A 23,217-nucleotide genomic window follows, 5' to 3' on the forward strand; every position below is an offset into this window, starting at 1 on the left:
AGGCACCTTTCTCTGAAGGGAGGAGAGAACCTCCACTTTGACTATGACCTTGTCTAAACAAGGTGAGAGTAAGAGAACTCAGAAGGCTTCCATAGCCTTGGAAAGTCATGGCTGGAGCATAGGGAGATTACTGATGCCATAAACAGGAGTGTCAATTTGTAAAGTCAACAACAGGAGTCACTGTGCACTTGCTCCTCATGTAGGATCTCTGTCCTTAATGTGCTGTACATTGAGATTTAATGCTATAACGAGTACTCAAACAGCATATTTCACTTTGTGTTTCTATGTGGGTGCAAACTGTTGAAATCTTTACTTAATGTATACTAAACTGATCTGCTGAAAAAAAATTATCCATTCCCAAATTGACTCTCACTGGGATTAAACATGACAATAGGTCTGATCTGATTTCATCATCATTTAAAAAATCATCTATTATTTTTCACTTTATGTTTCTGTGTGGGAGCAAACTGTTGAAATCTTTACTTAATGTATGGTAAACTGATCTTCTGTATATTAAGAGAATCAAAAATGAATCTGATGTGAATGGAAGGGGAAAGGGAGTGGGAAAGGGGAGGGTTGCGGGTGGGAGGGACGTTATGGTGGGGTAGCCATTGTAATCCATAAGCCGTACTTTGGAAATTTAAATTCATTAAATAAAAGTTAAAAAAAGAATTCATAAAAAACTTTGTTAAAATAGCAGAATATAATATTAACATACAAATTGTTTTTTTGTGGATACATAAACCTACCCAAACTGAGCCAAGTAGATATAACATATCTGAGAATCCAGGTCTCCCATGGGGTTGTAGCTTTGGGTGATGATCATTGTGAATGTTGTTCTTTAGCTGCAGCCAACATGCTCTCCATGTAGGATGTTGGTCATAGAGGAAGCCACCTGCTAGCAGGAGGTAGAAAGTACACAGTGACCTTACTTTCTGCTTGCTGTTGCTGCCAATCTGCATTGCCCTTTAGAAGAAGCCTATTGGCAAGCCAGTGGTGGTTACAAGATAGCAGAATAGGGAGGGAGCTTATTTCTCTAGCCCAGGGGAAAATAGTTTTAAAAAAGTGGTAGTCTTGGGGAAGAGTTGTGAAAAAAAGGCAGAGGAAACTACTACATGGAGGGCATGGGCACCCATGGCTCAGGACTCCAATATCCAAGAGCCTATGCACCATTGCTGCAAAGTGAGGTGAGACAAGACGGCAGTAGCCTGAGACTCTGGTGAAAAAGCAGAAGGAAGACCCTAGAGAAAGTGAGGTTTGAAGCTATGTGAGGGAAAGTGCACCTGCCTAACTAGAGGAGAGAAAATAAAAAAGGAGAGTATGAACACATTTCTCTCTGATCACCTTACAAGGCCATACAAGCCAATAGAGCAGGTGCCAATTTTGACATACATAACAGCTGCACCAGCTCATTTCTGTGCCCTGAAATCAGCCGAATGGAGATTCCTGACTCCAGTGGGGAGAAATAACAGAAGGTTAGGAGCGTGTGAATGTGTGAAGCTTCAGAACTGGGACTGTGGAAAAAAAATGAGTGTGTGTGGAAGAACTCATGGTGTGGATGAGACTTTGAGCAGTCTCAGTGGGACACCACAAGCTCCAGAAGTCCTGGACACCTGGTGAGAGTCACTGCTGGAAAATGTTAACTTATACTGAGGATTGTACAGATCCTTTGTGCGGTCCTTGGGACAGAGCAGAGGAATATTGTATCCACTTTGGCTAGTGCTCAGGCACTGGACTCCATCAAGGAGAAGAGCTCAACTGAGCAGAAATAATTCCCTTCTGATGAAAAAAGAGAGTGAAGATTTACCATGTCAAACCTGAGAGTATCGACTTAGGCATGCCCTTAATTCTAGTGAACTGAACATGCTCTCTGTCTACATCCACTACAAGCTTCTAGACATTCACTGAAAGCAGACATTCCACTTTTCTATAGAGTCATAGTACAATGATAAAAGCTGCCAAAGTGGGGGAAAAAAAAGAAGAAACCAACGAGTACCTCCACAAATGCTGAACAACAAATGCAACAACCCAAGAGACAAGAATAAGGAAGACAACCTCATGCTCCCAAAAGAACAGAACACTTAATACAAGATGATGAAGATGATGATATAGAAGAAATGAAAGAAATAGAATTCCAAAAATTGATAATAAGATTATACAGAATTAATCAAAAGCAAAAGCATGGGCTACTAAAATCCATGGAGAGCAAGAAAGAAAATCTCTCATGAAATTAAAATCATTTTTATTTTTTTACTTAGTAACTATAAATTACCAAAGTACAGATTATGGATTACATAGGCTCCCCCCCCATAATTTCCATCCCACTCGCACCCCTCCCATCTCCCACTCCCTCTCCCATTCCATTCACATAAAGATTCATTTTCAATTATCTTTATATACAGAAGATCGATTCAGTATAAATTAAGTAAAGATTTCATCAATTTACACCCACACAGAAACACAAAGTGTAAAATACTGTTTCAGTACTAGTTATAGCATTACTTCACATTGGACAGCACACTAAGGACAGATCCCACATGAGAAGTAAGTACAGTGACTCCTGTTGTTGACTTAACAATTTGACACTCTTGTTTATGGAGACAGTAATCTCCCTAGGCTCTAGTCATGAGTTGCCAAGGCTATGGAAGCCTTTTGGGTTCACCGACTTTGATCTTATTCAGACAGGGTCATAGATAAAGTGGAAGTTCTCTCCTCCTTCAGAGAAAGGTACCTCCTTCTTTGATGGCCCCAATCTTTCCACTGGGATCTCACTCGAGCAGATCTTTCATTTAGGTCTTCTTTTTTTGCCAGAGTGTCTTGGCTTTCCATGCCTAAAATACTTTCATGGGCTCTTCAGCCATGTCCAAATGCCTTAAGTGCTGATTTTGAGGCCAGAGTGCTATTTAGGACATCTGCCATACTATGAGTTTGCTGTGTATCCCGCTTCTCATGTTGGATCGTTCTCTCCCTTTTTGATTCTGTCAGCTAGTATTAGCAGACACTACTCTTGTTTATGTGATCCCTTTGACTCTTAGACCTAGCAGTGTGATCAATTGTGAACTGAAGTTGATCACTTGGACTAGTGAGATGGCATTGGTACATGCCACCTTGATAGGATTGAATTGGAATCCCATGACACATATCTAACTCCACCATTTAGAGCAAGTCTGATTGAGCATGTTCCAAATTGTACATCTGTTCCCTCTCTTATTCCCACTCTTATATTTAACAAGGATCACTCTTCAGTTAAAATTTAAATACCTAAGAATAATTGTGTGCTAACTACAGAGTTCAACCAGTAGTACTAGAACAAAAAAAATACTAAAATGGATAAAGTATTACATTGTACATCAACAGTCAGGACAAGACCTGATCAAGTCACTGTTTCTCATAGTGTCCATTTCACTTCAACAGGTTTCCCCTTTGGTGCTCAGTTAGTTGTCGCCGATCAGGGAGAACATATGATATTTGTCCCTTTGGGACTGGCTTAATTCACTCAGCATAATGTTTTCCAGATTCCTCCATATTGTTGCAGATGAGCGGATTTCATTGTTTTTGACTGCTGGACAGTATCCTATAGAGTATATGTCCCATAATTTCTTTATCCAGTCTACTGTTGATGGGCATTTGGGTTGGTTCCAGGTCTTAGCTATTGTGAATTGAGCTGCAATAAACATTAATGTGCAGACAGCTTTCTTGTTTGCCTATTTAATTTATAAGGAGGAATAAAAATGAAATTAAAAACTCAATAGAACATGAAATCGAGATATTGAAGAGAAAACAAAATGAAAATGAAGAATACAATAGAACAACTAAAAAAGGCATTTGAGAACCTTAAAATCCAAATAAGGCAGAAGAGAGAATATCATGCTTAGAAGACAGAGCACAGAAAAGTATACAGTCTAGCTAAAGTCTGCAAGAGAAAATTAGAAATCTAAAACATATTGTTGAGAATCTATAGGATACAATATATAAAAAACAAGATTTTGGGTTCTAGTAGATTCTGAATTTATGGAGAGAGAGGAAGTGTTAGAAGGCATTTTTTAAGCAAAATACTAGCGAACTTCCAACAGACATGACCAGAAAAGATCATCAACAGAACACATTGTAATCAAACTCACCACAGTGAAGCATAGGAAAAAGATTCTAAAATGTGCAAAAGAGAAATGCCTGATTACTTTCAAGGATCTCCAATTAGATTCACATCAGACTTCTAATCAGAAACGCTGCAAGCTGGGAGAGAATGGTGAGATATAGCCCAAGACTTAGAGAAAATACAGGCATCTTATTATATTATACACTGCAAAGGTCTCATTTGGGAATAAAGATGAAATAAAAGCATTTCATAACAAACCAAATGAATTTGTCACCACTCATCCATCCCTGCAAAGGATGCTGAAGATGTTTTACAAACAGAAACACAGAAACACAGTCATCAACAGAAAGAGGATAAAGGAAGAAAACCTCGCTGTAAGGGATCACAGGAAGTTCAAACTATAAATTAGAAATATCTTTGGGAACATGGCAGGACAAAGTCACTACTTATCAGTAGCTGCACTGAAAGTAAATGGCCTCAACACTCTAGAGATCCCAGTGGAAAGAACAGGTCATCAAAGAAGAAGGTACCTTTCTCTGAATGGAGGAGAGAACTTCCTTTCTGACTATTACCTTGCCTAAATATGATCAGAGTCAGTGAACTCAAAAGGCTTCCATAGCCTTGGCAACTCATGACAAGAGCCTAAGGTGATTACTGATGCCATAAACAAGAGTGCCAATTTGTTAAGTCCACAACAGGAGTCACGGTGCACTTACTCCTCATGTAGGATCTCTGTCCTTAATGTGCTGTACATTTTGATTTAATGCTATAACTAGTGCTCAAACAGTATTTTACACATTGTATTTCTGTGTGGGTGTAAACTGTTGAAATCTTTACTTAATATATGCTAAATTGACCTTCTGCATATAAAGATAATTGAAAGTGAAGCTAGATGTGAATGGAAGGGGAGAGGGAGTGGGAGAGAGGAGGGTTGCAGGTGGGAGGAAAGTTATGGGGGGAACCATTGTAATCCATAAGCTGTACTTCAGAAATTTATATTCATTAAATGAAAGTTTAAAATAAAAGACACAAACTGGCTGAATGGATTAAAAAACAAAACCCGTCTATTTGCTGCTTATAAGAAACACATCTTTCCAACAAAGATGCATGCAGACTGAAAGTGAAAGGTTGGAAAAAGATATCCCATGCCAAAAGAAACCAAAAAAGAGCTAATGTAGCCACCTTAATATCAGAAAAAATAGACTTTAACACAAAAAAATATTAAGAGAGACAAAGAGGGGCACTATATAATGATTGAGGGTTCAATTCAACAGGAAGATGTAACTATTATAAATGTATATGCACCTAATTACAGGGCACCGGTTTATTTAAAAGATATGTTAAGGAACTTAAAGGGAGACTTAGACTCCAATACAATAATATTTGGGGGCTTCAATGCTCCACTTTTAGCAATGGACAGATCAACCAGACAGAAATCAACAAGGAAACAGCAGATTTAATTGACACCAGAGAACAAACAGATCTAAGAGATATGTACAGAAATATTCATCCTAATGTTACAGAATACACATTCTTTTCACTAGTGCATGGGACTTTCTCTAGGATAGACCACATATTAGGCCAAAAAGCAAGTCTCAGCAAATTTAAAACAAATCAAAATCATACCATACATCTCAGGCCACAATGGAATGAAGCTGGAAATCAGCAACTCAGGATTCTCTAGAGCATAAATAAACGCATGGAGAATGTCATCATGCTCCTGAATGATCACTGGGTCATAGAAGAAATCAAAAGAGAAAGCAAAAACTCTCAGGAAGCAAATGAAGATAACAACACAACATATCAAAACGTATGGGATACAGCAAAAGCAGTGTTAAGAGGAGTTTATAGCAATAGGTGCCTATGTCAAGAAATTGGAAAGGCATCAAATAAATGAGCTATCAATGCATCTCAAAGATCTAGAAAAACTACAGCAAACCAAACCCAAAACTAGTAGGACAAAAGAAATAATTAAGATTAGAGAGAAAATCAACAAAATTGAATCCAAAAAATTACAAAAGAGAAGCAAAATGTTGAAAGGATTTTTTGAAAAAAAAAATTGACTCACCATTGGCCCAACTAACCAAATAAAGGAGAGAGAAGACACAAATCAATAAAATTAGACATGAAAAGGAAATGTAACAACAAGCACCACAGAAATAACAAGAGTCATTATAAATTACTACAAAGAGTTGTATGCCAGCAATCAGGGAAATCTGTCAGAAATGGATAGATTCCTGGACATATGCGACCTACAAAAATTGAAGCAAGAAACATAGAAAACCAAAAAAGACCCATAACAAAGTCAGAAATTGAATCAGTAATAAAGGCCCTCCCAACAGAGAAAAGCCCAGGACAAGAGAGATAGAGATTCACTGCTGAATTCTATCAGACATTTACAGAAGAAATAACTCCAATTCTTCTCAAGCTATTCAAAACAATTGAAAGAGAGGGAATCCTCCCAAATTCTTTCTACAAAGCCAGTATCACTTAATTCCTAAACCTGAAAAAGATGTAGCAGAGAAAGAGAATTACACACCAATTTCTCTAAAGAACATACAAAAAATACTCAACAAAATTCAAGCCAAAATAATCCAACAACAAATTAGAAAGATCATCCAACCCGACCAAGTGGGATTTATCCTTGTATGAAGGGATGGTTCAACATTCACAAATCAATCAATGTGATACACCACATTAACAAACTGCAGAACAAAAATCATATATTATCTCAATAGATGCAGAGAATGCATTTGATAAATTACAAAACCATTTCATGATGAAAACTCTAACCAAATTGTGTATAGAAGGAACATTCCTCAACACAATTAAGGCAATTTATGAAAAACCCACGGCCAGAAACCTATTGAATGGGGAATAGTTGGAAGCATTTCCACTGAGATCCAGTTCCAGACAGGGATGCCAAATCTCACCATTGCTATTCAATATAGCACTAGAAGTTCTAGCCAAGCCATTAGTCAAGAAAAAGAAATTGAAAGGGGTACAAAAAGGGAAGGAAAATGTCAAACTATCCATCTTTGCAGACAACGTGACTCTTTATTTAAGGGATCCAAAGAACTCCACTAAGAGACTATTGGCACTCATAGACAAATTTGGCAAAGTAGCAGGATATAAAATCAATATATAAAAATCAACAGCCTTTGTATACAGACACTGCCAGAACTGAGAAATAACTTCTAAGGTCAATCCCATTCACAACAGCTACCAGCAAAAAAAAATACCTTGGAAACAACTTAACCAAGGATGTCAAACATTTCTATATTGAGAATTACAAAATCTTAAAGAACTAGAAGAGGATACCAAAAAATGGAAAAATATTCCATGCTCATTGATTGGAAGAATCAATATCATCAAAACGTCCATTCTTCCAAAAGCAATTTACAGATTCAATGTGATACCAATGAAAATATCAAACACATTCTTATCAGACGTAGAAAAAATGATGCTGATATTCATATAGAAACATATATTGAGGCGCAGGAAACCTCAAATAGATAAACGAGTCTTATACAACAAAAACAGAGCTGGAGGCATCAGAATACCAGATTTCAAGACATACTACAGGGCAATTGTAATCAAAACAGCATGGTACTGTACAGAAACAGATGGATAGGCAATAGAACAGAATAAGAACACCAGAAATCAATCCAAACATCTACAACCGATTTATATTTGATCAAGGAGCTAAAACCAATTCCTGGAGCAAGGAGAGTCTTTTAAACAAATATTGTTGGGAAAACAGGATTTCCACATGCAGAAGTATGAAGCAAGATACCTATGTTACACCTTACACAAAAATCCACTCAACATGGATTACAGATCTAAATCTATGCCCCAACACCATAAAATTATTACAGAACATTGGAGAAAGTCTGCAAGATATAGGTACAGGCAAGACTTCTTGGAAAAATCTCCTGAGGCATAGGCAGCCCAACAGGGATTACATCAAATTGAAAAGTTTCGGTACTACAAAGAAAAAAAAAGTCAGCAAAGTGAAGAGGCAACTGAAATAATGGGAGAAAATCTTTGCAAATTATGCAACTGATAAAGGATTAATAACCAAAATCTTGCAGGCGCCACAGCTCACTTGGCTAATTTTCCGCCTGTGGAGCTGGCACCCTGGGTTATAGTCCCAGTTGGGGTACCAGGTACTGTCCCAGTTGCTCCTCTTCCAGTCCAGCTCCCTGCTGTGGCCTGGGAAGGCAGTGAAGGATGTCCCAAGTGGTTGGGCCCTGCATCCACATGGGGGACCAGGAGGAAGCATCTGGCTCCTTGCTTTGGATCAGTGCAGTGCACCAGTGTAGCAGCCATTTGGGGGGTGAACTGACAGAAAAGGAAGACTTTTCTCTCTGTCTCTCTCTCTCTCACTGTCTAACTCTGCATGTAAAAAAAGTAACCAGAATCTACAAAGAGATCAAGAAACTTCACAACAGCAAAACAAACAACCCACTTAAGAGATGGGCCAGAGCCTAAATAGACATTTTTCAAGAGGAAATCCAAATGGCCAACAGACACATGAAAAAATGTTCAGGATCACTAGCCATCAGGGAAATGCAAATCAAAACCACAATGAGGTTTCACCTCACTCCAGTTAGAATGGCTTTCATACAGAAATCAACTAACAACAGATGATGGTGAGGATGTGGGGGCAAAGGCACAATAACCCACTGTTGGTGGGAATGCAGACTGGTAAAGCCACTATGGATACAGTGTGGAGATACCTCAGCAATCTGAATGTATCCCTACCACATGACCCAGCAATTCCATTCTTTGGAGTTTACCCAAGGAGAATTAAATTGGCAAATAAAAGAGCTGTCTACACCTCAATGTTTATTGCAGCACAATTCAGAATGGCTAAGACATGGAATCAACCTAAATGCCCATCAACAGAAGACTGGATAAAGAAATTAAGTGATATGTATTCTACAGAATACTACACAGTGGTAAAAGAAATGAAATCTGGTCATTTGCAACAAAATGGAGGAATCTGGAAAACATCATACTGAGTGAAATAAGCCATGTCCAAAGGGACAAATATCATATGTTCTCCCTGATATGTGACAACTCGGCATCTAAAAGGAAAACTGTAGAAGCGAAACTGACACTATCAGAAGCAAAGACTTGATCAGCCCTTGTGATGACTGTCAAGGAACAGCTTACTGTTTATTCATTTTAGTATTTTCTTTTTCTACTTAATACCATTGGTTGAGCTTTTTACTTAACACAGAATTATTCTTAGGTGTTTAAATCAATTGAAATAAAAAATAAGAGTTGGAATAAGAGGTGGAGGGGATATACAGTTTGGCACATGCTCCCAGGTATTTACCCCTAAGGGTAAAGCTTAAAACTTGCCATGGGACTTGAAATACTAAAAATTGGCATGTACCAATGCCATCTTACTAATTAAAGTGATCAGTTTAAGTCCATAACTGATCATAAAGAGGATTAAGTGTCAAGGGAGCACAAATAAGACCAGTGTCTGCTAATAATTGCAGAATTAAAAAGGAGAGAGCAATCCAGGATGGGAAACAGGTCACAGAGCAGACTCTTAGAATGACAAATACCGTAAACAGAACTCTGGCCTCAGAATCACACCTTAAGGCATTTGGATCTGGCTAAAAACCACATGAGAGTAGTTCAGGCATGGAAACACAGGACATTATGGCAAAAATGACCTTAAAGAAAGACCTCTGTGAGTGAGATTCCAGCAGAAAGATGTGGACATTAAAGAATGAGGTACCTTTCTCTGAAGGGAGGAGAGGACTTCCAGTTTGATTATGACCTTGTATAAATAATGTTGGACTTTGTGAACTCAAGAGGCTTCCATAGCCTTGGCAGCTCATGAAAAGAGCCTCAGATGATTACTGACATCATAAATAAAAGTCTGAACTGTTACATCGTCAACAGGAGTCACTGTGCACTTGCTCCCTATATTGGGACCTGTGTACTTAATGTTTTTTACTATGAGAATTAACACTATAACTAGTTCTCAAACCATGCTTTGTACTTTGTCTTTCTGTGTGGCTGCAACCTGTTGAAATCTTTACTTAGTATAGAGTTGATCTTCTGTATATAAAGATATTTAAAGTGAATCTTAATGAAGAATGGGATAGGAGAGGGAGTAGGAGATGGGACGGTTTGTGGGTGGAAGGGTGGTTATAGAGCAAAGAGTCACTATAATCCAAAAGTTGTACTTTTGAAATTTATATTTATTAAATAAAAGTTTTCTATAAGTATAACATATCTGAATAGAGCAATTCTGAGTAAGAACATTAAATCAGGAATAACGTGTTCAAATGAAAGATCAGCAGCAAATATCTTCATTCATAAAATCTACAAAATTAAAAAAAATATATAACACCAATCTTTTGAAAAGTTAGAGAGATAACTTTTCCAAACTCATCATATGAGGCCAGCTGGTAAAGCCATTATGGAAGTCTGTTTGGAGATCCCTCAGAAACCTGAATATAACCCTACCATACAACCCAGCCATCCCATTCCTTGGAATTTACCCAAAGGAAATAAAGTTGGCAAATAAAAGAGCTGTCTATATCTTAATGTGTATTGCAGCTCAATTCACAATTGCTAAGACCTGAAATCAACCTAAATGCCCATCAACAAAAGACTGGATAAAGAAATTATGGGATATGCACTCTATAGAGTACTATACAGCAGTAAAAAATGAAATCTGTCCATTTGCAACAAAATGGAGGAATCTGGAATACATCATGCTGAGTGAAATAAGCCAGTCCCAAAGGGACAAATATCATATGTTCTTGATCGGTGACAACTAAATGAGCACCTAAGAGGAAACCTGTTGAAGTGAAATGTACACTATGAGAAAAAATGATTTGATCAGCCTGTGTCCTGACGGTTGAAGAACAACTTACTATTTTGTTCCTTTTAGTATTTTTTGTTCTACTTAATGCCATTGGTTGAACTCATTAATTAACATGAAATTATTCTTAGGTGTTTAAATTTCACTGAAAAGTGATCTCTGTTAAATATAAGAGTGGAAATAAGAGAGGGGGGAGATGTACAGTATGGCCCATGCTCAACAGACATAACCCTAGTGGTAGAGTTAGAAACATGCCAGGGGATTCCAATTCAATCCCATTAAGGTGGCATGTACCAATGCCAGCTCACTAGTCAAAGTGATCAGTTTCAATTCATAATTGATCATAATGCTAGGATTGAGACTCAAAGGGATCACCTGAACAAGACTAGTATCTGCTAATACTAACTGATAGAATTTAAAAGGAGAGAACAACCCAAGATGGGAAGTGACTCATAGAATGGCAGATGTCTTAAACAGCACTCTGGCCTCAGAATCAGCCGTTAAGGTTTTAGATATGGCTAAAAAGCCCATGAGAGTATTTCAGGCATGGAAAGCCAAGACACTCTGGCAAAAAAAAAAAGACCTAAATGAAAGATCTCTGTGAGTGAGATCCCAGTGGAAAAATTGGGGCCATCAAAGAAGGAGGTACCTTTCTCTGAAGGGAGGAGAGAACTTCCACTTTCACTATGTCCTTGTCTAAATAAGATCAGAGGTGGTGAACTCAAGAGGCTTCCATAGCCTTGACAGCTCATGACAAGAGCCTCGGGTGATTACTGACATCATAAATTAGATTGTCAATTGTTAAGTCAACAACAGGAGTCACTGTGCACTTACTCCCCATGTCGGATCTCTGTCCTTAATGTGTTGTACTGTGTGAATTAATGGTAAAGCTACTACTAAAACAGTACTCTATACTTTGTGTTTCTGTATATGTGCAAACTGTTGAAATCTTTCCTTAGCATATACTGAATTGATCTTCTGTATATAAAAATAATTGAAAATGAATCTTGATGTGAATGGGATGGGAGAGGGAGTGGGAGATGGGATGGTTGCGGGTGGGAGGGAGGTTATGGGGGGGAAGCCAGTATAATCCAAAAGTTGTACTTTGGACATTTATATTTATGAAATAAAAGTTAAAAAATAAATAAATAAACTTAAGTTTAATTAAGGGAATTATAAAAAGTTTTCTATAATAATAATAACATCTCTGAATAGAGCAATCCTGAGAAAGAACATTAAATGAGGAATAGTGTGTTCAACTGAAAGATCAGCAACAAACGTCTTCATTGCTAAAATCTACAAAATTAAAAAAAAACACCAATTTTTTGAAAAGTATTATACAAATTGTTAGGGAGGTAACTTTTCCAAACTTATTATATGAGGCCAGTTTTTCCTAAAGTGACCTGATAGATGCAAGATCTCAGTTTATCTCTGATTCTCTTGTTTCAAATAAAAACTTACAAAGCAAGTCCCTGCTGAATATAATGCAACACTGTCATCCTAATAGAATTTATATTAGAATATAGGTGCAAAATTTGATAGTAATTGAATCCAGTTTGGAATCCAAAAAATGAAATGGTCAGATATCATAATCAAGTCAGATGTAATACAGGAACAGGGAAAATGTGAATGTAATTCATAATTCCAATAATTCACATCAATCAAAAATAAACATCAGTATAATAAACTAGATGCAGGAAACATTTTGTATAAAATTATACATTCACATTTGAGAAGTAAATTGAGCACAACACTTACAGATTGCATATACTTCAATTACAAAACCCTTGCATTTCAGGAACCTGAGCCAGATTCTATTGAATGCCAACAAAATGAAAGCAATTACCCTATAATTGGAACCATAAAATGATGCACATTTTTTACTTTTATATTCAATACTGCAATGTAAGGTCTAGGCAAAGCAAAAAGAAAAGGGAAGGAAATAAAAGACACAGATATAGAAAAGAAGAAATTGAAATTATTTATTTTTCCAGATGATTTTATCCTATTTATATGGAAATGCAACGAGTTCAACAACAGGCCACCTGAACTGGTAAATGACTGGTAGATTTGTAGGAAACAAAGTAAGCACAAAAAATAAGAATAAGTTTTATATACCTATACTATTGTGAACCCACTGAGAAAATAAATTAAAGAAGAAATTAAATTCACAATTAGAAATAAAATACCCTGGATAAATTTGACTTGTGATGTAAAATGCCTCTATGGCAACAATTCTAAAGCCATGATAAAGAATCTGAGATCAAAAAGACCGCTCATATTCACAGATTGAAATACTTTCTAATATTTCCATATTATCCAAGTTAATTTACAGATACAATATGCTTTCCATCAAAATCAATGGAATTCATCATGTATCTAGAAAAATAAACCTAAACCTCATATCTTCACATATATTAAAAAATGTTCCACATAGAAAAGTAACTCTTGAGAAACAGAACACGTCTGGGGTCACACCAAATGAGTTCAATACATACCATAGATGTATGGTAAACCCTGGCAGAAAAACTGATGAATAGACCAGTGTAAGAGGATAGAGGCTCCCAAAAAGAAATACAGATACATACAGACAATGGATCTTTTACAAAGCAAACAAAAATACACTGGAAAAGGTATAGTCTATTCAGTAAATTGTCCAGAGGCAACAGGATATCCATATGGACATGACTAAACCCAGATGACCACCCCTCTTTTCCTATACAAAGTCAACTGAAAGTGAGTCATGGATGTAAATGTAAGAACTGAAACTTACAAAATATAGAGAAACTATAAGACATTGACATAAGCAATGGCTTCTTGATAAGATACCCTAAGAACAGGCAATAAAAAACTAATAGAGAAACCTTATGTCAAACTAAGAAGATAATTCACAACAAAGAAGACAACCATCAGAGTGAAGATAAAACCCCTCTTAACTCCTATAAAACCAGCATCACTTTCATTCTAAAACCAGGTATATGTACAAAGCAAACTAAGACCAATGTATTTGATAAATACAGATGCAAAAAAATCCTCAAAATACTTGCTAATCAAACATCACAACACATTAGAAATATAATTCACCCAGACCAAGTGGGAATGCACTAGATAAAATATGTCCTTGATAAAAACCTTAAACTGGAAATAGAAGGAATATTCATGAACAAATTCAAGGTAGTTTATGACAAACACAGAGCCACCATCAAATTGTGTGGGTGAATTGGAAGCATTTCCACTAAGATCTACAAGGATGCTCACCCCCATAATTGCTATTCAATATAGTTCTAGAAGGCTTACTGAGAGCCACCAGCAAGCAAAATCCAAGCAAAGGGATACAAATTGGAAAGGTTGAAGTCAAATTATTACTGTTGCTAGATGATATGATTTTATATATAGGGAAGCCAAAATACTCCACCAGGAGACTACTGGAACTCAAGAGAGTTTGGTAAATTTGCAAGATAAAATCAATACACAAAATTCAATAGCATTTGTATAAAAAGACAATGCTATGGCTGAGAAAGGACATGCAAGATCAGTTCAATTCACAATAGCCAAACAAAATGGACTAAATTTAAATAAAGAGGTCAAATATCTCTACAATGATAATTACAAGACATTTTTAAAATAAATAGGAGAACATAAAAATGAAATATCTGTCATGTTCATGGATTCGAAGAATTAATAGAATCAAAATGCCCATACTACTGAAAGCAATTTACATGTTCAATATGATCCCAATCAAAATAGTAATGACATTCTTCCGAAAAAAATGATAGAAAAAATGATGCTAAGATTCATATGGAAGCCCAAGAGATCTGAATAGCTAGAGCAAACTTAAAGAATAAAACAAAGCCAGAGGCATCACAATATCAGATTTCAAAAAAGCCTAATACTGGCACAAAAACAGACATGCAGACCAATGGACTGGAGTAGAAATTCCACAAGTTAATACACTCATGTACAACCAACTGATCTTTGACAAAGGAGCCAAAACCAATGCCTGAAAAAAAGGTACTCTTCAACAAATGTTACTGGAAAACTTGGATTCTGCATGTAGAAGTATGAAACAAGACCACCACCTTACAGTTTATACAGAAATGAACTATAGATGGATCAATGATATAAAACAATAACCTGATAACATCAAATTACTAGATGAAAATATTGGGAAACTCAGCAAGACATTGGCATACACACGGAATTCTTGTTAAATACCCCAGAATGCTAGGGAATCAAAGCAAAAATAAACAAATAGGATTGCATTAAGCTAAGATGCTTATGCACTGCAAAGGAATTGCTCAACATATTGTAGAGGCATCCAAGGGAACAGGAGAAAATATTTGCAAATCTTGCAATGGTTAAAGGCCTAATATCCAGAATCTACAAAGAGTTCAAGTAATCCAGAACAACAAAAACAACAAAAATCCTGTCAAGCAATGGGCAAAGGACAAAACAGACATTTTTGAAGGATGACATTCAAATGGTCAACAGAAACATTTAAAAATGCTCAGGATCATTAGCCATCAGGAAATGTAAATCAAAAGGATGATGAGGGTGAAACCTCACCCCAATTAGAGTGGCTATCTTTCAAAAATTATAAAACAATAAATGTTAGCAAATCTATGGGTGATAAAATACATAATCCACTTCTGGGTAAATTGTAAAAGAGTACAACCATTATGGAACACAGTCTGGTAATTTTTCAGTAATCTGAAAATTGTTCTACCATATACACAGCCATCCCACTCCTAAAAATTTACCCAAATGGAATGAAATCAGCATAAGGAAGACTTGTCTGCACCTTATGTTTATTGCAGATCAATAGCTAAGATCTGACATCAACCTAGAGATTCATCAACTGAATAATGGTTAAAGAAAATGTGGTATATATACACTATGCAAAACTACTCAGCTATGTAAATTAATAAGATCTTGTCTTTTACAACAAAATATATGCATATGGAAGCCATTATTCTCAGTCAAATAAACCAGCACAAAATCAACAAATAAACAAAGCACAAATAAGCAAAGCACAAAAATGCAATGTTGAGTTTTGGTTATTGCTTACAATCCTTGTCTATACTCTTGATAAACAGTGGCTTTTCTACTTGCTCCATTCAATTCTTTATTGGGTGCAGAGTTAAGCTTGTGATTATAAAATAAATTGAAATTATGCAATTATAGATATAAAAAGAAAAAATCAGAGAGGAAGGAGGACAGAGGGTCCGAGCATGGGCAAGAGGGAGGTTAGGGTGGGAAATATTATGCTCTTAAGTCTGTGTATATGAAATACATGAAATTTGTTCACCTTATATGAATAAAATTATTTTAATACCCCAGTAGACTGGGATAAAGTATTTGCCAATTCTGCATTTCATGAAGAACTGAAATTCAGAATACATATGAAACTGCTGAAATTATGCACAAATATATCTAAGAATTGGGAAAGGATCTGAACAGGCATTTCTGTAGAGAAGAAATACCCATGGTCAACAAAAATGGGAAAACATGCAATATAATTATTATATAGGAAAATGCAAATCAAAATACACTAGGTGTCACCTCACTAACAAATGCTAGTGGGGTATGAAGAAAAGAAAACTTTAATAAGTCATTGGAGCCTGCACTGTTGTGTAGCAATTAAAGCCACCACCTGCAGTACCAAAATCCCAAATGGGGACTTGAGTCCCAGTTGTTCCACTTCTGATCTAGCTCTCCTCTGTGGCCTGGGAAATCAGTGGAAGGTGCCCAAGTCTTTAGGCCTCTGCTCCCACATGGGAGACCCAGGAGGAAGCTTCTGGTTCCTGGCTTTGTTTTGGCCCAGCTCTAGCCATTGCAGCCATTTGGGGAGTGAACCAGTGGATGGAAGATCTCTCTCTCTCTCTCTCTCTCTCTCTCTCTTTCTATCTGTAACTATGACTTTCAAATACATAAATATTTTAAAATATAAGATATTGATGAGTATGCAAGTTAGCCTGAGCATTATGAAGACTTAGTATGGCCATCCCTCAAAAAATGAGAAGGGATAACCCTCTCCAACCATTGTGTATGTATCAGAAGGAAATTCAATCTGCATGCAAAAGAGATTTCTGCTTTCTCTTTTGACTACAGCACTATTCATTGTAGTAAATATTTGGAACCAACCTAGGAATCTATCAATGTGTTACAGGTTTTCCAATCCTAAATCAGTGATTAAAAAGGATTGAAATATTATTTGCTTCAAAATGGGTGGAACTGGAGATCCTTAAGTGAAGTAAGTCTGGCATAGGAAGAAATAAATCTCACATGCTCTCTGATATATGGGTTTCTAAAAAATGGTGGATATAAATATAAATGTTTTTAATTAGGATGGGAAGATTCATTACTGAAGATACTGGGTGGTAGGATAACAGGTATAGAAACAGGGTTAGAAAGAACGAACCAGTTGCAGTGTTCCATAATATGGTGTTGTGACTTTAGTTCATGATAAGATACACTGTATAAGAAATTGGAATGGAGGAGCTTGTAGGCCTTGCACACAAAATAAGCAAGGAAAATCCTCATTTTCTAGATTGATTAAATTATGTTGTGTACGTACTCAAATGTTGCACTGTATCCTGTAATAATATACAAGTAGTGTTAATCAAAGACTGAGCAAAATTTTAAAAATCAGAAATGTCTCTATATTCTATCAATGAACTAGCTGCAATATGTGATTAACCAAACTACATCATTTACAAAGCATAAGAAAGTAATAAGGCAATAATCTCCAGTCCAGCTAAGGATTATTTAAATAATCTTAAAATTTAAAAATCAAGGTTTCCTTTCCCACTGAACTTTCTTCTCATCCCTTGCATGACTTTCTGATATTCTATGAATGCCATTGTTGCAAAGCTAAACTTGAACCTAAATGGAAGAATAGTTGTAAGGTTTTAATATGTATTTATTTACTTGAAAGGAGGAGGGACAGTAGTGGGTAGATCTTCCATCCACTAGTTCACTTGTCAATGTTTGCAAAACCTGGGACTGGTTCCAGTTTAATCTAGGAGCCAGGAACACCTTTTGTATCTCCAATGTAGGCAGAAGGTACATGAGTACTTAAGACATCATCAAATGCCCCTCAGATACATTTTAGCAAGAATCTGGATTGGAAGTGGGGAATGGCCAGGACCTGAATGAGGAAGATAAATATGAGATGAGGGCATCCCAAGTCGTGGCTTAACTCACTGCTCATGACCCCATCCCTTTATACTATTTCATTCATTCTTAATACTGTTGTCAAATTACAGGCATGATGTTCAAACTTGGATCCATGTATTTCAGTTTAAAAAAAAAAGGCTTAGGGTAACTGTTAAGATTAATAAAACTGTATTCCACAATTGAGGACCCGGGTGCATTTCCTGATTCTGATCCTAACTCCAGCTTCCAATTAAAGCAGACCCTGGGAAGTCATGATGATGTCTCAAGACATGTGGTTTGTGCCACCCACATGGAAAACCTGAAGTGAGTTACCTGCTCTCAGGTTTAGATCTGATCCCTCCCTGGAAGATGTGAGCATTTGCAAAGTGAACTTGTGAATAGGAGCTCTTTCTCTCATTCATTGTCTCTTGTTTTCTATCAAGTCAATTAGAAAATAATTCATCAGACATAAAGAGCAACATAGTCTTGGAAGTCATCCAAGGAAAGAAAAGACTGAAAGCAAATGGAGGTATAGCAAAATATTTATATTCTTTATTCCAATGTAACCTAACAGATAATATTATCATTTTAATAAAAACTTAACAATGAACAGTGTTGTTACAGTTTCTGATCATTAAAAATAATGACAGAAATTATATAAACGATAGGAGTAAAGAGTTGAGAACATTCTTTTATAAGATATCTGAGCTTCCAAAGAAATAGTGTCCAAACCAATTTTATGTGCTAAATACATTACATTTTTGTCACCTTAAGATACATATGTACAGATTTCAAAAGTAAAATAGGATGAAGGTATAAAATGATTAAATAGAAAATATGCAGAAACATGGGTCATTATAACACCATTACATTGAAGCCTGGAAAAGCAATATGCACTTCAGGTTAATCAGGATTTGTGTCAGAAAATTTAGAAGGGTTACACAGTGAGATGAGCCGATCATTTTCTATGAGGATAGTACAGTGTTTCATATCAGTGTTCATAGATAGAGCATCAGAATATTTAAGAAAAATGCTTACAAACCTGCAAGGATTGCCCAGTGTTTATCAGAACAAATAAACACAATGGTATAAATATCCAACCAGGGGTAATTAATAGTTATCCATATGTCACTGTGCAGATACATCAGCTAACACTAGATGGAGAAAATAAATAAATAAGGTCACTTCAAGTGTTGAAAAGGCACAAAAATCAGTATATATGGAAGAAAAGATAGACAATCCATTTTAACTATCAGTATTTCCTACAGAAGCACAGTCTATACACAATCTATAACATGACAGCATTTTGCCATAATGTAACAAAAAAGGCCAAGAATTAGCAGATGAGGAACAAAAATCAAGAAAGATATTGTCACAAATACCAAACAAAGCTGGCAAAACTCATGGTTTAGAGAAACAGAAAGTAAGCAAACAAAAACATCAAAGAACCAGGACTTTCCTCTTGGGGGCAGAAGTAGAAGAGATTGGGAAAATACCTGAACTGACCAAGGCCCCTTTATTTTCCTGAATATTAGTTCTATGGATGTTAACATTCTTATTCAAATTTAGCAGAAAACAAAGATGTCAACAATTGTCTTCCTTTCAGGTTTTATTACTGTATATTAGGGATCTATGCAAGAGTATATATGTCTAACATGAAATCATGGCACATAATTTCTAAACTGGTGTACTAAGTGCAATTAAAAGGAAACAACCTATTTATCCCACAGTATCAAGGGACACCAAACTCAGGTTCCCAGACTTTGGGGATCACTCTCAGGAGATGCACACTAAGGGGATTCACTCTCAGGAACTAAGACAAACCTCAGCAGCCAGAACATTTAATTCTGAGAGTTCCACACTTTTTACTTTTCCCTCCCAACAGTTTGCATTGGCTCCCTCCTCCAAGGTCTTAATTCTCACCAGAAATCAAACACTTAAAATCAGTTTAAGTCTGTGACCTGTGCAGTCATTTCCGTGGTCACTAACACCAAATGTGTGTTGTTTGCTTAATATCAAACAACACATCTATAACACCTATGACTTACGAACAGTTCAATTCTGACATTATATAGAGTTAGTAGACATAACGGATTAAGATTTTAGCGTAAACACATCCCAGGCATATACCAATGAAAAGCATATATTTGATTTTCTGGCTCCAGTCAAAATTATGAAGTTATCCAGAGATCCCCTCTAAAGCTATCTTACTTGCATGAGCTTAGCTATGGCCTGAAATTTGTGTATTAGACAGGATCATAGCCACTCATATTTCCCATGAAATATCTGAGTCTTAAAATCAAAGGTACAGGCATTGAAGAGAAATGATTTTTTTTCTTTTACCAGTCACAAATGAACTCTCAAATTTATAAACCATTTTATAGCCAGCAGAATCTGATATTCTGAGATATTCTCAAATGCTACAAGTTATCATTTGACTAAACCAAATTTGGATGCATAATGAAACTACTGTGTGTTCAACAGTTTATTTGATTCTCAGTTCTCACACCAGTTAGCTTGGGGTTAGGGAGTGAAGAATGATTGGCCTTTACAAAGATATTACTCTCCACACAAGGGTGTGAAGGCATTTAATCCCAATTAGGAGAGATTAATCATTGGGAACAGGTGGGACCCTAATGAAGTGATTAGGCTAAATCAATTCATGTGATTACTGAGTGACTGCTTATTCCCAGGTGTGTGCTATAGAAACTACTTCATATTTGAACCTCCTGAAATTTCATTATTCGGTCATATGGTCTCTGTGCCACCCAAACCTCTGCCAACAAGATGACCATCAACAGATACTGCCCTCCAACCTTGGACCCAAACCATGAGACAAATACCATTTCTTTCTAAATTACTGAGTCTGTACTATTCTGTTATTAGCATCAAACAAAACCTGACTCAGAACCTAGGAAGAGCTGTGCTGACAGGACTGAATTGTAAACTAGTGACCTCGTTTCTCAACCAAAGGATATCAGATCACACGTGGAAGTTCATTTCTCCATGTGGATTCTGTAACCACCATCAATTTGGAAAGCTGTGAGGACCCAAGGTTCACACAAACCCTTTTCCTTTAGACACAGGACAGGACACCAGGGTCCTGGCTACTGGCCCAGCTCACCTCCTGTGACCATAGAATACTGGTCTCTGACACTCACCACTTTCCAGCTTCCAATGAGTCCCAGCATCCTCCTGAGGGCTCCTGAGTGTGGTGAGGGAAGTTCACAGAGCAGCAATGGGTGAAACACCTGAGACCTCTCTCAGGAACAAACCCAGAAAGCCTAACATTGGGATGCCAGAAAAGAAGATGCTGTGTGGTTCAGCAGTGTTGCCTTTGAACACCTGATTTTAAAGTCGGCCCTAACAATGAGCATGCATAACATCAGAGAACACACAGCCAATCCAAATGCTCCTAGCATGAGGGCCATAGCTTGGGGTTGTGGCAGGTGGGGGCAGAGAGGAACTCTGCTTGGTCTCAGGTCTGAAACTGCCTCATCTTTGCAGCTTGATCCTCCCAACAGCAGGGGCCGCTCTCACCTCCCTGATGATCATGACATCAGAGCTCTGTCCCTCCCTCCTTTTTCCAGGACCCTATTAAAATCTTGTGACCCTTGGACTTTCAATAATGGTCTCACATGTAACAGAATGCTGAATCTTTCCGGTATTCTGGGTCTCTATATTATTTATATTCTTGGCTCTTTTTTAAGGTCATTTGACTTTAAAAAAAATGACTCCAGGACTATTTTAAGATACCAAAAAAATACATTACATAGATTGACCTCTCTTTCTCGTGTTTCTATTACAGATATTCACTTGTAGTTCTGTATTCTGTAATTTATATATTGTTGTCTGTTTCGTTCTTACTGGCATGTCATAACACATTGGGTTTATATATTGATCTTATACACAGTAATCCTGCATAATTCTCTGGTCAGTTTTTATTTGTTTTGAATTTTATGGGATTATCTCCATATATAATAGTTTAATTAACATTTATTGATGGTTTTGCTGCTTAAAAGCATATCCTTATACATAAAATTTTCTGTTTTTTAATTTCCTAACTGCACATCTAGGACATTGTTGAAGACAGAAAATACAAGGAGAGTGGCTTGTACAGCTGTGTTCCGAGAGAAATAGCTTTCAGTGTTCTATGACAATTATGCTTTATATTACAGGTGCATTGCAGCCCATCTTAGTTATAATAAGTAATAACTATTTTTACTGCTTTACTCACAGTTTATTTTTGTGATTAGATGCTTAATTTTATTCAAAACTTTTCATCTTTTAATTGCAGTTACCATGTGATTTTTTTGTGTTTCCCTTCCACATGAATTATTTACATGATTTATTTAGAAATGTTAAACACCTTGGCATCTTTGACTCTATCTTGCTTTTTTATTGATCTCTTGTGATTCCATATTTTGCTCTACATTAACATTTTGCTTAAAATATTTGTACCTCTTTTTATAAAGATAGGTTCTTTAAGTTCCTTTTTAGTTCATGTCTTGATCTGACTGTGGCATCAATGTAATACTGCATTCAGAAAGGAAATAAATCGTATTCCATATTTATTACCACTGTTTATGAATCTGGGAAATTGAGGAGTGTTTTACTGCCTTGAATATGAGGGAAATTCTACAAATCTAGGCCAGAAATTTTGCTTTTCGAATTTGTTCATTGGTTATTTTGATTTTTCACACACTGCTGAGTCAACTTGTTTTGTTTATATAGCAGATTCCTATGTTATTGAAGATTTTTGATAAATTTATTTCATAACGTGGTGGCTCTGGGTTTAAGTTTTTTTTTTTTTAAAAAAAACTTATTTCTATGCATTTCAGAATATTCTTTACCTGTGTTGCTAAACTTTATTAATTTGGTCAAGAACAATGCTGTTTGGATTTCTGTCACTGATAATCTGTGTTGCATATTTTTACTTTTTCTTAAGATTATACTAGTCTTTATTAATTCCACTCATTTTATAAAAATATTAATGTATTTGAAAGGAAGAGTTACAGAGAAGCAGGGGCAGAGAGAGAGAGAGATGTATTCCATCCAAGATTTACTCCCCAAATGGCTGAAATGACCAGAGCTGGGCAAAGCT

General features: G+C 36.4%; 1 long non-coding RNA gene across 1 annotated transcript in view; it reads right to left on the reverse strand.

Moving 5' to 3' along the window:
- The window catches only part of LOC149123458 (uncharacterized), a 114,378-nt gene extending 92,710 nt beyond the window's left edge, over nt 1–21,668 (reverse strand). Inside the window, exon 1 of the long non-coding RNA XR_016217131.1 lies at nt 21,275–21,668. This is a non-coding gene — a long non-coding RNA (uncharacterized LOC149123458). The remainder of the gene's footprint in view (nt 1–21,274) is intronic.
- Between the last annotated feature and the right edge of the window lie 1,549 nt (nt 21,669–23,217).

This window comes from Oryctolagus cuniculus, chromosome 11 (assembly GCF_051225735.1).
Source record: "Oryctolagus cuniculus isolate XC-2025 breed Fujian yellow rabbit chromosome 11, ASM5122573v1, whole genome shotgun sequence".
NCBI classification, from domain to species: domain Eukaryota; kingdom Metazoa; phylum Chordata; class Mammalia; order Lagomorpha; family Leporidae; genus Oryctolagus; species Oryctolagus cuniculus.